Source organism: Hippocampus comes, unplaced genomic scaffold (genome assembly GCF_001891065.2).
Source record: "Hippocampus comes isolate QL1 unplaced genomic scaffold, H_comes_QL1_v1.1 scaffold261, whole genome shotgun sequence".
Lineage (NCBI taxonomy): Eukaryota > Metazoa > Chordata > Actinopteri > Syngnathiformes > Syngnathidae > Hippocampus > Hippocampus comes.
In genome coordinates, this window is record NW_017805824.1 from 7,251,250 (window position 1) to 7,269,388 (window position 18,139).

The following is an 18,139-nucleotide window of genomic DNA, read 5'->3' on the forward strand; positions in this document are numbered from 1 at the left end:
AACATTGTTTTAGGGTCGCAATCAGAGAAAAACAAATTGGCAGTGTAAGCTTGGCGTTGCACTACTCTTTAAAAAGTAATAAATGCATAACATTAAAAAAAAAAACCAAAAAAAAAAACGATTAATGATGGTCCGTGTGGCCATGTGGAACATGTAGCGGTTGTGCCTTTGTAGGATGCAAGCGTATTTCCCTTTACCACTGTTGATGTTGTATGGCTGCCTGCAGGGCAAGGACTATTTCGCCCTCGATAAACCCTCTGCAGTTATTTGTAGCTTTGCCACGAGTAAAACAATTCCTTGGTGAATTACTGAGGGCTGCTGTCTGTCTGCAGAATGAGAATACACCCCTGCGTGACCCAACCCTGTACCAGTGCCATGAACATGGTGTCTTTCTTGCAAACATATACTCAAAGATGGGAGTAAGAGCAGTTGAAGTTCCTATCAGCGAATTAAACAGCATCCAAAGTCCAAGAAAAACCTTAATTGGGAATGAACTGGAAGAGAACACCGTGTTTACATTTCGCTGGCTGGGCTGGTTGGCTTCTCAAGAAAATAGCACTACATTTGCATTGTTTTAGGGTCGCAATCAGAGAAAAACAAATTGGCAGTGTAAGCTTGGCGTTGCACTACTCTTTAAAAAGTAATAAATGCATAACATTAAAAAAAAAACCAAAAAAAAAAACGATTAATGATGGTCCGTGTGGCCATGTGGAACATGTAGCGGTTGTGCCTTTGTAGGATGCAAGCGTATTTCCCTTTACCACTGTTGATGTTGTATGGCTGCCTGCAGGGCAAGGACTATTTCGCCCTCGATAAACCCTCTGCAGTTATTTGTAGCTTTGCCACGAGTAAACAAATTCTTCGGTGAATTACTGAGGGCTGCTGTCTGTCTGCAGAATGAGAATACACCCCTGCGTGACCCAACCCTGTACCAGTGCCATGAACATGGTGTCTTTCTTGCAAACATATACTCAAAGATGGGAGTAAGAGCAGTTGAAGTTCCTATCAGCGAATTAAACAGCATCCAAAGTCCAAGAAAAACCTTAATTGGGAATGAACTGGAAGAGAACACCGTGTTTACATTTCGCTGGCTGGGCTGGTTGGCTTCTCAAGAAAATAGCACTACATTTGTTGTTTTAGCTACAAACCCCTTCACAAATAAAGCCAACCTCACAATGGGTCGTCCTGTCTTCAAAAAAATACCGTATGCATACACCAATTCGTGCTAGAGTATTCACAGGTGGATAACAAAACAGTAGTAGCCCAAGAGACCACAATCGTCACATTTCTCCATAAATTGAAGCAAGAATCAGACAGGGGGTGGTATGGATGCTAACAGCTGCGTCTGATGCAAAAGTGTGACATCATACTAGCGCAAGACCGTATCATCAGCCAGTGTTCAACCAACTGAGTGAGACAAATGCTGCAGGAATTTTCCACAAAAAAGCTTCTTACAATTCTCTCTCTGCGTCTCCAATGAGAATGTTTTATATTCTTCCCACTGTCGCACAATGACAGCTCTCTATTGACCAATCAATAATAGACTTCAATATGGCTCACCACACCCTGGAACAAAAACGACTGAAGCAGGAGAAAAGGATTGTTAGTTGCTGTTCTTTACAAACAGTAATGCTGAAAAAGTTGGAAAATTATATTTGATATTGATAACTGTAGATCATTTTCAATTTTTGATAATAGGATTGGAAAAAAGGTTCAGAAACTGATGAAATATTTTTTCCTGGGGGTAAGGGGGGGGGGCGGACATGGCTTCAGGCATAAGAGTATGAATAGAATTTTTTTTGCCAACTCGAATTTTTTGGCGGGGAAGCTCAACCTTTCCATTCAAGGGAGACCAGAAGAATTTAGAGACATTGGCCTCTCTGCTCCTTTCACATCCTGGCTCACAAACACAGGATAACTGCCACAGACTTGTCCTTCATGAACTTTCTCTGAAATCACTGGAATCAGTATAATTGCACACACACTCCATCACTTCCCGCGAACTAAGTGGTCTAATGGAGGAGGAGTTAGTATTCTGCTCACATTCTGGCTGGTTCAGGAAGTCGAGGTCAGACAAGGATACAATACAATTAGTCAGCGTCCTCATGCTAAGTCCAGCCAATGGAAAAAAACTAAAAAACATGCAATACTCTCACTGCATATGCTCAGTAAAGAGGAATTTTTATTTATTTTTAACAATTTGGCGTTTAGCATCAGTGATGGGGCTTGTAGGGAGTAACTTGCATAGATGACTTTTGCTGACAGCCGTATTCATCTGGCATCTGCACTGTGCAATAAACGGTACGTTTTCCAGACATGAGAAGCTACAACTCCGAAAGGGGCATGCAAACTAGTGTACTATGTAATTCTGCATATTTTGGAGCAGAGGGCGGCCCGGTGCTCCAGTGGTAAGCGCATCGACATCACAGTGCAGAGGTACCGGGTTCGATTCCAGCTCCGGCCTTCCTGTGTGGTCTTTGCATGTTCTCCCTGTGCCTGCGTGGGTTTTCTCCAGGTACTCCGGTTTCCTCCCACATTCCAAAAACATGCACGGCAGGCTGATTGAACACTAAATTGTCCCAAGGTGTGAGTGTGAGCGCGGATGCTTGTACGTCTCTGTGTCCCTGTGACTGGCTGGCAACTGGTTCAGGGTGTCCCCTGCGTACTGCCCGAAGACAGCTGGGATAGGCCCCCAGCACACCCTGTGACCCTTGTGAGGATAAAGCGGTTCGGAAAATGGATGGATGGATTTTGGAGCAGCCGTGGCCAAGATCGTCACCTGCAACCGGTGGGTTAAGCAGTCACTTACTCCAGCATGTGCCACTTAAAGAGTGTGGATTTTCTGTTTCCACAACTCTGATGTGTTAATTGCGGAGGAAAAATTTCAGAAAAATAAAGATGTTGATGATTCTTCTTCTTTCTATATTGAGTTTCTATTATTATTATTATTATGATCCCTTTGTAAGTAAGCATGAAAAAAATGAAACATTCCACCTCAGAATGAAAACGGCACTCACGTCCTTTCAAAAGAGGCAGTGATTCTTCTTCCACAATCCAAAACTGCTTTAACATTGTGTGTGACATGCTTTCCTCAAAATGTCTGAAGGATCAAGAACTAAATAGCACATTGAGCACTTATTTTAGGTGTATACAGCACCTATTTTTTGTCTTGTCGAATAATCTCATTTTGAGAGGGAGTCCCTATCCCATGCGAGTGAGCTAGCCCTTGTGAGCACATGCAAGGCTTCTATTTCCAGCACCAAATCATGACCAAGCAACCAAATTACACGTTGTCGATTAGTGTGCATGTCACAGGAGAGATATCCCCAAAGAACAAATACACGCTCACCCGCATGGCGCCTGAAATGTCACCCAGCAACCAAGTGCGGTGGAACCTCGAGTTACGAACAAGTCTTTTTAGGTACAATCCCGAGTTCTGTGCAAAGTCTTCATAGAAAGATGACCTCTATTTATATCCTACTTTTGATATACAAACCATCTTGGCATGAACGAGTTGATGGACCTATGTTGTGTTTCGATGTGCATTAGACATTGATGACAGCTTAAATAGTAATTGTCTCCCTCCACAGCTTCAGGCAGAAAAAAAAGAGTTGCATATGTAGCTGGATATTCTACAATCAAAAAAATATATTTAAAAAAAAAAGATCAAAAGAAATCTGTCGAGAATTAATCTTTTCATTGACAATGTGACATCCCGCTTTATTTTTTTTTTTCAGTAAATGACAAATTTCCCTGAATTGGAATGCCAAAATCAAGTAATGAATTCGAAAAAAAGAATAAAAAAAAAACAAACAAACAAAAAAAAAAAAACACTTGAATTTGATTTTCTGAAGGTTAAAATAGAAGAAGACTTTCTTCAGTGGAGTAGCTGGAGTCCTCTTCACGTTTTCCAACTTCTCTGGTAAAGTTAGTTAGCAATAAATAGGGTTTTTTTTGTTTTTTTTTTGTAAGTGTTTCATGTCTTTGTTATAACATGTTTTCACTTTTTTCTATATTGCTGCTTTTTAACCACACACTCAAAAAAAAAAGTGTAACTTAATTTTGGGGCTGGAACAGATAAATTGCATTTGTGTCATCTCAATGGGAAATGTTTATCAACAGGCGCTGGGAACCAATTAAGTTCATAACCACTGGTTCTGCTGCTTCTACCTGTTGGCTTTGTCACAGTGAAATTCGGTCATGCTTTGAAGCGGTTTTGGAGTTTCCCCTCAGTTTGGCTCCAGAGTCCTGGCAAAGAACCTCGCTGTACGGATGCTTATTCATTGATCACTAAAGTAATGCGACCTAGAAATCAATTAAGGACATGTTCCTGTTGAAAATCTTTCTTAATCACACAGTTGAATGTGGTGAGAACAAAATCACATAAAAATGATCAAGGTTAAATGAAATCACTATCCCGTAAGTCTCTGGCTTTCGAATCTTAAAAGTCAAAGTGGAAGCTCTGAATACAGGCTGAAGCAATTTCAGTGGAAATTCCTCAGGACAAGTCAAAATCAGGCTCAGTCATGTGTGTGTGTGTGTGTGTGTGTGTGTGTGTGTGTCCTGCTCGAGGCCTGATGACCTCCATCTCTTGATGAGACGTCAAATTGTCTCCTGAGGGACTCCCTCCTAAAACTTGGACTAAAGCATCTGCCAAACCCTGGACAGTCTTTGTTGCAACATGGTGTTGATGTATGGAATGATACATGATGTCCCAGATGTTCTCCTTTGGATTCGGGTCTGAGGGCCGAGCAGCCCATTCCATAACATCAATGCATGCATCATGCAGGAACTGCCGACACACTTCCCCCATGAGGCCTGGGATTGCCATGCTTCTGAAGGAACCCAGCGGCAACTGCACCAGCATATAGGCTCACGACGGGTCTGAGGAGCTTACCCGGTACCAAACGGCAATCAAGGTACCTCTGGCTAGCACAAGGAGAGCTGTGCGGCCTTCCAAAAAATGCCTCCCCATACCACTATCGAACCACCACCAAACCGGTCATGCAGGATCATGTTGCAAGCAGTGCAACGCTCTCCACACCGTCTCCAGACTCTTGTCACGTCGGTAACATGTGCTCAGTGTGAACACAATCTCATCAGTGAAGAGCACAGAGCACCGATGGTGAATTTGCCAATTGTGAGGTTCTCTGCCAAATGCCAATCAAGGTGCACAGTGTTGGCCTGTTTCCTGGTATGTCCTCATTGCTCTGGTCCTGAGAGACACAACAAATGTTCTTGCCACAGCTTGGACACTACCTGCAGAAATACAACTTTATCTGGGTTGTCCTGGCAAATGCCTCTCATTTTCACCGGTTTCCTGTTTCATTGGCACAAAAACAGCTCAAACGGATTCAAAATCACCATTGGACAGGTTGATTCCACAGAAGTGTGATTGACTTGGAGTTACATTGTGTTGTTTTGGTGTTACCTCTAGTGATTTACTGTAATTATGTATTTGTTGCAGTGTGTATAAAACTGGGCTCTAAATTCAGACATTCTTTTCATAAATAGGCAGCTAAAAGATTGCCATGGTTGTTTCCACCTGATGAGTAGGTTGGCCTTTCACACCTATTGGTATGCAAGTCATTAAAATTACAATTTTGCATAGCATATCTCCTTTAAGTCTACATGTGCGGACCAGAAAGTACTGTTCTTTTGTACTTTGGGCACATTCCTGATCGAAGCATACAGTGTAAGAGATAAAGCACAGGTGTCAAACTCAAGGCCCGGGGGCCAGATCTGGCCCGCCACATCATTTTATGTGGCCCGCGAAGGGAAATCCAAAATGTCAACTTCCAAGATGCTTCCTAAAATCTCTAACAAATTTAAAAATTATCATATGTAATAAATAGGAAACATATTGTAAGCATTTTCTTGTGACCAAACCCCTCATAACAGTAACAATAGTTGAATAAACTGTTTTTCTTGACTTTTTTTATATGGTTTCAGTCATAGTGGCCCTCCAAGGAAAACGGTAACTAAAATGTGGCCCACTACAAAAATGAGTTTGACACCCCTGATCTAAAGCATGTATCTTACTGAGACATCATCACTCAGTGTGATATGGACTGAAGGTTGAACACGATCCGTTCTGGGAAGCTGGTTGACCTCAGATTTGTATTTCAAAATAAAAGGACATCATTCCAGTGTCAAACTGTCACGATTATCAAACCTTTAATAACTGTACCGCCGGGCCCTATTTACTTCCACTTTCCACTCAAGTTTATTCAGATGGATTTAATGTCTTGCTGAAGGTTCAAGGCAACAGACACACAATGTCCCAGCAATTCTTCTGAGCAGATTCATTCAAAAGCACACCAAGTGGTTATCTGTGTGGAGAAAAAAAAAATCAACAAGGAGTTTGGTTGCATGTTGCGGATACCAGGGCAGCTATTCATTGACTTGGATCATGTATTTGTTATTTTATAACAGAACATGATACTATATGAGCTTGCTTCCCTTTCCCTCTGCCAAAAATGAAACTGTTTGCACAGACACTCTTGCACCACGCCACACACTCCAATATTAAAGGTCAAAAACATTTTTCCTGGCTTTGGGGCACAGATTGAGCCAAATGCAGACCAATGACAGACTTAAGACGGAGCCAAAGTATTGTGGGTGTAATGTGACCGCATGCAAGATCAGTCAAAGTCATTTAGAAGAGCCAACACACAGAGAAGGTTTGATGTGATTAGCTTTTTAGGCTAATGTTTTACACTGGGATCACTGTCCGGACCCTTGGTAGTAGCTTCTAGCACTCTTGCACCAACAGAAATATCAATGCAGGGATTACGCCCATTGTTTTCACTCCTTAAAGAGTCAAATAATTATGTTGTATGTCATGACTTCAAAGGAAAGCTGGGGTCGCATAGAGACGGGGGTCACGGGAACACACGTCGTTTGTAGACACGACACTGTATTGCATTCATTTTGCAAACGGCGCCTGTGTGAGTGGCCGATTACTAGAATGCAGCTGACGCCGAAAGAGCTAAAGCCTCGTCACAGGTCGTCAGATCACGACTTAAACGGGGAGCAAAGTATGATCTTTAACTAAATCGTTCTGCACGTGTGAGTTCAAGCTTCTGAAGCAAAGTTAGCTTGCTCCAAAGCGAGTCTACATGGCTCAGCAGTGATTAACTCTTAAGTGTAACATGATGTGTTTATTGTGTGAAACATGGAAGAAAAGTAAATACAAACCAGGCAAGCGTGATGGTCACTGCTGCATCTTACCTTTTATTATTATTATTTAAAACAACTCCTCACATCTGTTTGGAGTAGCTAATAATGGCAAAGGGAGGCATTTGTGCATGTGTGAATGTCAACAACACCAGACCCTTGAACAGCCACATTAAAATGTGCTTGACTTTGAAGTTTTTGTATCGTGTTCAAATGTCAATTTGGCATAGTCAAGTGTTAATTGCAGAGGCGTTCTTATCACTGTTGGACATTTTCGTTGGTAAAAATGTGACAGCCCTAACGTCAAGGTTCCTCAAACGTCATCACTCCAAGATCCAAATCAGCAGTTTGGTTCCTCCTTCCAAACCTTTCTCCTGACTAAAATACATCCCAAAACATTTTCATAAAAAAACATACATCAATCCGGCAGTACACAAGGCGACTTCATTTGTCTGAATCTTTATGAGAAGCATTTGGGATTTTTCTGTTCCAGCATGACTGAGCCACAGTACACTCCAGTGAGGTGTGCGTGGTTGAGTTTTGGGTGTGCAGGACAAGCTGAATAGAAAGGGGTAATCTATGGAACTTTTGTTTTCCTGAAATTCCCACAGACAGATCAACTGAACATGGATTGGAAGAGGCATTTTGTCATTTCGGGTATGCTCCTGCGGCAAAGTTAGAGGCAAAATTTTGTCTTTTTTTGGGGGAAAGTTCTTCAAAAAATTCCCACTCACACAGAGCTGTGAAAATGCCTCAAGACACTGTAATTTGCATAACCTGCCTGTACCGCACACCGACAGCAGCTTGCACTGCTTCACTGATGCAAAAGCGTCTTTTTAATACGTTATTCGAGGGGAAATGAGGAGTACAAATTTGAGTTATGGGGGAAATGCATCTCAAATGAACAAAATAAATGTATACTTTTCGAGAGAACTGTTAGAAATGCTCATTATCTTGCATCCAAGCACAGGCACACGTTTACTCGCACACACAAACACACAACTGAACAGACACCAACTCTCTGCTATCTTGTTCAAATTGATTTCATGAATTATGACACGCAGATGCGCATCCTTGTTACAGTGTCATGTGAATGAGCAGACAAAATGACAAAACCAATTCAACATGCATTGCATTGGTATTATGCTGCATATTTTGTGGGGCAGTGAACTTTTCCACCATCGTGTTACATGAATCATGAAATGTGAATCAGTCACACATCATTTATCATGATGACTTCATTCACCGCTTTGACGAGAGAACAGATTTGATCTGTAATTAGCAAGAGAAACCTGATTTTATTATTACGGTATTTTTTTTCGTGCTATTTTGAGCTTAAGTCTGTTTCGTACAGAGCGGTAGAGAGGAGACTGGAAAGCAGATTGTTCCTGGTCAAGCTGCCATGAGTCAGCAGCGTAATAGATGGATGAAGGGCTTCATACTACAAAGTAGACGATCAGCTACATGGTGGGTGAAGTGCCCGATTTAACACACAGAAAGCTTTGCTATCGTTTCCAGTCATCGATTCCCAGTTGATAAAATGAATTTCAACGCTGTGAATAGTTCTTGTCATGTGATTGCATGGTCCGAAATGGAACAAAGAGGTACTTTGTCTACATTTCTAACAGATCTCATTCAGATGAGCCATCTGAGAAAAAAAATGCTCTCTTCTGATTGACTCACCATTCAGGCCCCTCTGTGTCTCACTGCAAACGTGGCCTTAGAGATTCCCCTGTGGACAGTTGGCCATGGCCAAGACCCTGGCCTTGTCACGATGATAGTCACATGGGCCAAAATAGATCAGGTTTATGACATAGTCGTAAAGTATGTGTGTGCACATGCTTTGACCTAAGGGGAGAATATACACTGCACCTGACTGAGTCTTTGTGTCATCTACTCTATAAAGCAGGAAGGAGTGATTCGTTTTAATTATATGTCATTGACTTTAATGCAGCAGCACAGCAGTGAGAATCAAGAGGTAAACCGAATACCAAAACTGTTTCGAATGACAGTTTTAGAAGGCTGTGTCCTTAAAAAGCAGTTCAGCCACAAAGTATTAAAAGAAATAATGCAGTCTGGGCAACATGGTGGGACGACTGGCAAGCAAGTCCGCCTCATAGTGCAGAGGTGCAGGGTTCGATTCCGGCTCCGGCCTTCCTGTGTGGAGTTTGCACGTTCTCCCCGTGCCTGTGTGGGTTTTCTCCGGGTGCTCCAGTTTCCTCCCACATTCCAAAAATATGCACGGTAGGTATTGGAACACTCTAAATTGTCCCTCGATGCGAGTGTGAGCGCGAATGGTTGTTTGTCTATGTTCGCCCTGCGACTGTCTGGCAAAAAGTTCATAAAGGCTGCACCTTGACTTCTGCCCAAAGAAGCCGGGGTTGGCTCCAGCAAGCCCGCGACCCTTGTGAGGATAAGCAGATTAGAAAATGGATGGATGGATGAATAATGCCGTCTAGAAATCACAAAAGGAAAGCAGTTGGTGGCTGTCTCAGAAATGCCTTCAAAGTATTTTTGGTGTTTCAAATGGAAAAGTAATTGGATACAGGTCGTGTCGGAAAGCCACACTACACAGTGAACTGAGGTGAGTAGCAAAGATTGGGGGACTTAAGCCATGTCACTCAATTCCGACTCGAGTTGCAATTTTTAGGACTTGCAACTCGACTTGACTTAGACTTGAACTGCAGTACATGACTCTTCTTTTTCCTCTTGTTTATCGTTGGAAATGTGCATCTTAACACAGTTTAGCTTTTGAGGAAAGAAAGCTCCAGCATGCTCTTGACCCTCATGAGGATAAGCGGAGCAGATAATGGATGGACGAAGAAACAAAGGCAGAAAGAACAAAAAGATGAATCAAAGGACCACTCAAGGGTCACTTGGTCTATATACTCCCACAATGTAGCAAGCTTCTACAGTGGTCTATTTTCCCTGACATTTTTAGGCTGAAAGTGGAGATTTTCTAACATTGTGTAACTGTAAGTGATGCCAGCCTACGAGTAACAGTCGGCTATTGAATTATCTTTTTTACAGGGTGCGTACAAAATTACAAGATGGGGCAGAAACATGTGCGTGGTTTCGAAAGAGAAACATCAATCACAGCTTAATGTATTTCACTATTATTATTATTTACATTACAGTGACTGAAAAATGTATTTTTGCTATATTTCTAACTGCTGTTGCTGATGTTTGAGATGGAAATTCAGGATTCCTGGGATGTCATTGGCCTATTTAAGTTACAAATTTATTCAAGGTTTAAGTACTTGCACGGCATTTTAATACATTTGTCAATTTCTGTCATTCACTTTTTATACATAATTTGGGAATGAATTGGCATTGAGTTTTCCAATATGAAATATCAAACCCTTAAAATGTTTACTCATGAATCTTGCAGCCATTAGCTCGATTAAAAAAAAAAACACAAACATTCAAATAAACTGGGCACCAATACAGTATTACCAGCGACACAATGTGACGGAAATGCCAGAACAGATCAGATTACAAAAACATGTCGAAATGGCATTTGTATTTTGCATTTCTCCCCCAAATAATTTAACATTTCAAAACTTGATTTTTTTTTCAAACATTGGTTGGATCAAAGATTTGGGCCAAGAGATGTCCAAAATTCATAGATTTGACAACACAAAACATGGAAACATAAATTCATTCATTCACTAATCTGAAGAGATGTTGGTCCTGGGCAAGATTTGATCACTTACAACTTGCTTGAATCAAGTAATGACTTAATACGACTTGCTTGAAATTTGGTGGCAACTCGACTTGGATTGCTTGTCACAGTAAATTCAGACTTAATTGAGACGTGAAGGTTACAACGTGAGACTTACTTGTGATTTGTACCGATGTGACTAATGCCACCTCTGGTTAGGAGATATAGACTGACTACGTCATAGGACAGCTGATTTTACACGCATTCACAACATTTCATTTCTCAGATCATCAAACAATATCGACTTTGTTCTTTCGCTGCCACCTTATTATTCCTAAACCTCCACCCTTCCCAATCATATGACAATAAATAGACTCTACTGAACTTTCAACCCTGTGTTACATAAAAGGGTTTGGTCCCTCAAGTGTGAGAAAAGGCTAAATGAGAGCAAAGCTGGAATCGCTAAAGCTAATTTATCCAAACCTGGAGAAGTTCAAAGCACAGTGGGACAAACGGGAGCTGGGGATCAGAGGAGATCAAGCAAAGAAGCATCTCATTTCGGTATCTACTTTACTGGGATATTTGGAGCTAAACAATAGTACAGTGTTCCGCCGTTGTAATGAGATGAGGTGAACTCGGCTGGAAAGGAAACACATTTCGCCCGAGGAGATGTGTCCTGTTCATTCGGGGGAGCAATTGTGGGTATATTTACATACCGGCTTGTAGAAAATGTCAGAAAACAAAAACTACAAAAATCCAAACAGATACATGGTTTGAAAGCAAGACTGATTAAGTTCCATGCAGAGATGGAACTGTTTACAGGTGACTGGACCTTTGAAAGAACTGTACGGCGATATGAGATCAGCCAATAGTTCACATTTTATGGAAATTCAGTTATCAGCTGCAATGTCTTCATTCCGATCAATGAACTGAGTAAGGCGTTAGACCGCCTGTGTTTCCCCACATATCGCTGGTGTTGGGCTGAATCCTTGTACCTCCAAAATAATCGCTTTTCAGGAGACCCCAAAAATGGCGTGTTTTTTCTGAAAATGGCATTGTCAAAGGGAGCAAGCCATTTTAAACACGGTCAATAACTTGTCAAAATAGCGCACACACAAAGGTAGAATGAGCAAGAGTAAAGATTGGTGAAAAGAAATGAAATTTAGCAAATTTTCACATTTGTCTGTGGTGGGCCACCACAAATTAATTTGGGCCGCCAATTATTATTATTATTTTTTTTTTTTTTTGCATCCAAGCATGTGTTGATGTGTTGATTAAAATAAAGGTTCCCTTTGCGTCAAAGTAACGTTTATGATTTTTAGGCACTTCTTTCGAAAGCGACCTGGCAAGGAGCAAAGTCGAGTCCAAGTGAAACAGCAGAAAAATTAACGCAACAGGTAGTTGACATGCAATAATTCATGGTGGTGGCAACATGTGGAAATTTGCTCTGAAACACCAGTGATAGCAAGGCGTGGAATGCAGGACAGGACTAGTCTGCGAGGCGATACAAATCCATTTCCATAAAGGAGCATAACAGCGCAAAGACAACATGGACGTGATTGAAACATTATTTTTGATTCCTCTTTCCATCTTGTCTCACAGCACACGATCCAGTGGCGTTGACAAGCAGTGGCTCAATGAATTTACTGAGGAAGGCATGCAGTGTTATTTATGCCAAAAGCACTGCGCCCCAACGCAGCAGGCAACAGCTGCCTCCCGTTCTGAGACAGCCATCAGCCAACTGCAGGCTGGACACATTAAAAAGACATGAAGTTACGGCCATTCACAAAGCAGCAGAAGAGAAGAAGTATATTCAAGAAGGTAGTACCTAAAAACAGTCAACTCATAAAGTTACAAAAACTAAAATACTGTCATATAGTTTAGATCGATAGTTTATGATTTTTTTTTTCTTTTCCTCACGGAGGAGACTGCAGCACTATTGCAGCACAGGTGGACATGGACAGAGCACTTTGAGGCTGCTTTAAAATAAGTGTCTCAAACAAAAGTGGCTCCACCACACAAGCTATGAGCCCATCATTCGCCAATGCAAGTTTGAATATATGAATGCTTTTACAGTACATGATAATACTGTAGTCAAATTCTTCTTGGAACTCAAGTTAAAGCACAGGTGTCAAACTCAAGGCTTGGGGGCCAGATCCGGCCCGCCAGGTCATTTTACATGGCCCGCGAAAGCAAATCATGTGTGTCAACTTGCTAAAATCTGTACCGAAATATTGTCACCTGTAATAAATAACGTTGAGATTTTGCAATAATTTTGTTAGCCTGTTTACCCTCACTTGAACAATAATTGATCAAAATATTTTCATAGACTTGTCTGATTTCAAAACTAGTAAACTATTAATGTGTTGTGTACAAGTAAGAATTTTGTGGTTTCACTGTCATAACGGCCCTCCGAGGGAAGATGTAACTCAAAAGTGGCCCGCGACTAAAATGAGTTCGACACCGCTGAGTTAAAGTATGGTTCCTGTAAAAGAAATTAGGTACGTTGAATTTACAGAATACATGAATTCCATGGTGCATGGTCAGGATGGTACCACCTCTGCCTCAGTGTGTAGAGTCATGTTTCTGGTAGCACTGTACCTGGGCAATATTGAGAGGTGCGCTTGTAACTCGTCTCCTTGTATCCATCCTCATTACTCTGGTTATTGGACGGGGGGTGTTAAGAAATTTGTTGGAGAGTCGTCGTCGTTTGACAGTCAGGAAATGCCATCATTCCTTCCACTCAACCCACAGGCTTGACTCAATGTGGGTCACTCCACCAACACAGAGAAACAAAAGCTGATTGTTGACTCAAATATCACACCGGCCACTGCACCCACTTCAATGAAACCCATAAAAAAAACAAAAAATCTCCATGGAATATAATTTCGACATGACACACGGAAAACTGCTCAACCCACCAACCACTTCTAGATTGGTTCCTTCATATTCTGACTCACAAATCCCAGTGATGACTTGATTATTCAACAGAATAATCGATAGGATGATCTAATCTAAAAAGATTCAATAGTGACAGCCCTAAGACAATACAAGATGGAAACCTTTGAGAGGTTGGAAGCAGGGGATCTATCCACTCTATTCACAAATAATTTGTTGTACCACGTTATAAACGAGTTGAAGAGGCATACAGCGGAACTTTATTCAAAAGCTTTGGATCTTGTGTTGAAGATGGAAAATTGCCACACCTATATTCACTTTGCTGAAAAATTTACTGAAAGTACGAATAAATTCTGGCCAAAGGTACAAGTGAAAGAAATACAATATGCGTGAGATGCAAGCAAAAAATACCTTTTAAATGATCTCTCTGCATGGATGGTGATGGAGGTTTGAATGACCCCGCACGTCCAAGCAAATGCATTTGACAAGCACAAAGCAAACATGCTCAGCCATTAGGAAAACAAGCCTATCTTTCAGAGCAAACACTAACCTGATTGCTGTGACTTGGAGCATGTGCCAGTATGTTTTTGTTTCTTTTTACTTCTCAGTGCCAGCGGGTACCTCCTGCATGAGATTTGTTGCTTCAAATCCTTTAAATTTTGTACTCTGACAAGCATATATGGCATATTTCTTGTTTGTACACCATGATGACAAAACAGCTGTCGGGCATTTTACCACATACTCTCCTCGAGTATGTTTATCGGCAGTTCCTTCCGCTAACAGTGCGAGAGTGTTGCTAATTAATGATACGGATCAGTCAGTGCTGGGCCAAGCTTTTCCCAGTTTCTCAAATGAATGCAAACCAGCCAAGTGCATGTAGGATGAGTGCAAATCAACATTCAATCATTCATTTTCTGATTCGCTTATCCTCACAAGGGTCGCGGGGGGTGCTGGAGCCTATCCCAGCTGTCTTCGAGCAGTAGGTGGGGGACACCGTGAACCGATTGCCAACCAATCGCAGGGCACACAGAGACGAACAACCATCCGCGCTCACACTCACACCTTGGGACAACTTAGAGTGTTCAATCAGCCTGCCATGCATGTTTTTGGAATGTGGGAGGAAACCAAAGAAAACCCACACAGGCATGGGGAGAACATGCAGACTCCACACAGGGAGGCCGCAGCCGGAATTGAACCCGGTACCTCTGCACTGTGAGGTCGACGCGCTAATCACTGGACCACCGGGCCGCCAGCAAATCAACAAGAGAAGTGAAAAAGAAGACAAAGTAAGGCGTGATTCTAAGAACCCGATAATCAGTTCGACTGAAGCTTCAGCTGAATTTAGAAACAAAAATGATACTTTAACAGGCTCATGATATCTCCACTGAGTAAACAGTCTGTGGAAAAACCTAAAATGACTTTAAAAGACCTCAACCTCAAGAAACACTTAATTTTCAACATGCAGTGTCTGTCATATCTGCAAACGTTAGCTTTTTTATGGTATGCATGTTTGTTAGGAGTAAAACCCAAACTGCCAAGGTGAGGTGACTCACCACAATTATATCGATGACCAAATCTGTTGACGGCTAATTTAATAGTAGACACGTCATTCTTTTATTATTGTGATTGGCACGTACTGTTTTTTTTTTTTGTTTGTTTTTTTTTCTCTCGAAACTGCCTCTTGTTCCACTGCTCCTGCAGGGCGTCGGTGCAGTAGTGGTAATGCGAGTCATCCGTCATTTAAACAAAAGCACTGTGGTTAGTGTCATGGCTAACGAGTGTTACCAATGGAGTCGGAAAGATAGATAATATCCATTATCCGAACCACTTATCTTCACAAGGGTTGTGGGGGTGCTGGAGCCTACCCCAGCTGTCTTTAGGCAGTTGGGTACACAATACTGTAATAGTAAAAAAAAATACAGAAAATATTTGATGCGGCTGTATTATTTTCTGCACATTTAAAGGTCACAAAGCTACAAAAGAATCAAAATGTGCAAATATCTTTGCAAATAGAACAGTCGGTAGCTTAGTTGTATGTTTCACATTGTTTTTTTTGTTTTTTTAGCAAGCTCCTTTATCACTGGTGGCATTGAACGAGGTCATAAAACAATAGTGTCGGTCCTAGATGAGAGAAATCACACGTGCACCCAACAACTGCATAGCTGTGTGGACTTGTCATTTTAGCTCAGACATGCTTATAAATAATCAATTAAATGTATTGTTTCCCATTAGATAAATCAAATGTATCAAACAGAGGAATCCCTCATTCAATAGTAATGCTTATATGGGCCATTCAACCAAATCGGTGCCATTTGCGTCCCAAAGCAATTACAGGAAAATACATTTTATAAAGCGACCCGCACATTGATATGCCTATTCCGTTTAAAGTTAACATTCAATTAGTGTAAATGTCAAAGCTATAGTGCCTGTATTTGCTCATTTTATGCTAAAAACGCACAAAGGGTTTCAGTACAAAAAACTGACATGATAAAGCTGAGATGAACCAATAGACATTGAAAAGTTCAATACAGTGAAACTCCTCTACAACGAAAACGACATGGGCGAAAATACCCCCTAGTGTGAAAAGATTTTCATGCATGAAAGCCATTCTCACTTTTCTGCTCCCCCAAAACGAAAAATCCCCCTGTTCCATTATACGAAATATTTTTCTCGGCTCTTGCCTCGCGCCGAGATTCACTACAACGAAAACAAGCCTTCCGCAAAAGTCTATTCCAACCTCAGCCAACAGCGACTCCTACTGCTTCGCTCTGGAACTGCAACAGCAACCACCACACTGGTTTACACATGCGCAGAAGTCCAGGAAATATTTCGTTGCATTGCTAAAATGGCTACAGAACGGACCTTTGGATGCCAAGCAGCTAAGACAAGAAGAGCTCTGACGCTGGAAGAGAGGGTAAAATTTATTTTGTGAATGCAAACACTTTGTTTTTCTTCTTTCTTCTTTCTACCCACAATCTAGCTGCTGGAGACTGTAAATTTCCCCAGTGTGGGACAAATAAAAGGATATCTTAAAAGTGATCAAAATGAAAGACGGAGGAAGCAAAATAAAATACATTCTCCAAGAAATTGATGTCAGTGAAAGTGAATGCTGATCGTAAATTTCACAATTTCTTTCCCTTTTTTCTCTTTGTACACAACTAACTGTACATTGGCTATAAGTGCATTTTATAGTTTATAATCAAATTATAGATATTGAAACTTCCTTTTTTGTAAAAATAAAGAGTACAGATTTACGTTTTGAGTGTGTGTGTGTGTGTGTGTGTGTGTGTGTGGGTGTGGGTGTGTGTGTGTTTACATCTGAGAAAAAATTTGCTACAGTGAAAAACCCCCTGTTGTGAAAAATTTCTTGCCGCAAACATGATTTCGTCGTAGAGGAGTTTCAACTCTATGTGCATTCGTGCTGCCAAAAATAAAAATAAAAATAAGAACAACTTTATTTTGATATTTTGACTTTATTTTGATACTACAAATAGCAGTTTTGGGGGATTGCTTGAGCCTATCCGAAATGACTTCGGGCGAGAGGCGGACTACACCCTAAAATGGTTGCCAGTCAGTCACAGAACTCATGTAGAGACAAACAACCATCCACACTGTCACTGAGTGGGAGCCAATCCCATGCTGCCCGTACACAAGTCAGGCGAGTCTACCACTACACCATCAGTGAGACCAGTAGTTCTTGTATATATAGGAAAAAAAACCCAGCTCATTTGGATATTTCAAGTACCAGCATTTGCCTCATTGATGTTTTCTTATGTCATCTATGCCAGATAAATCATAATTTATTTGGTAATACAGTAAATATTCCCATCCCCGGAATTCTATGAAAAGGAATTTCCTTCACCCGGAACAAAAACCTGTGCATTAACATTTTGACTACGATATTACATGTTACCGGAACTTACGTAAGCGGAAATTCCACTACCCGTAACCCGGATTGAGACGTCATACACGCAACGCCCACCCGATGCTACGGAACGACGACACAGAGACACATTTTCACTTCGCGTTTTTCGATCATCAGATTCGAAACGACGACGTGTAAGTGAGTTTTTATTGGCGTGCGTTTTACTGTAATTGTGAATGATTTTAACTTTATTCACTTAACATCCTGTAGAATGCGGCACTAGCTTAAAAGCAGCACCCACTCGACACGACCGAAAAAAACGTGTTCGCTTCGCCGTTTTCATTCAACAGATTCGGAACAAAGACGTGTAAGTGACTTTTTATTGGCGTGCGTTTTACTGCAATTGCGAAAGATTTTAACTTTATTCACTTATGTCGTGTAGATCATGGCATCGAAACGTAGAAGAACTGTAATGACTGGAGCGGAGCGAGGGAAATGCATCCGTTTGAGCAAGGCTGGACACAAAGTTAAAA

General features: G+C 41.3%; 1 protein-coding gene across 8 annotated transcripts in view; it reads right to left on the reverse strand.

The window, feature by feature from the left end:
• The window catches only part of myo9aa (myosin IXAa), a 96,849-nt gene that overhangs the window by 44,122 nt on the left and 34,588 nt on the right, over nt 1–18,139 (reverse strand). The window lies entirely within an intron of this gene.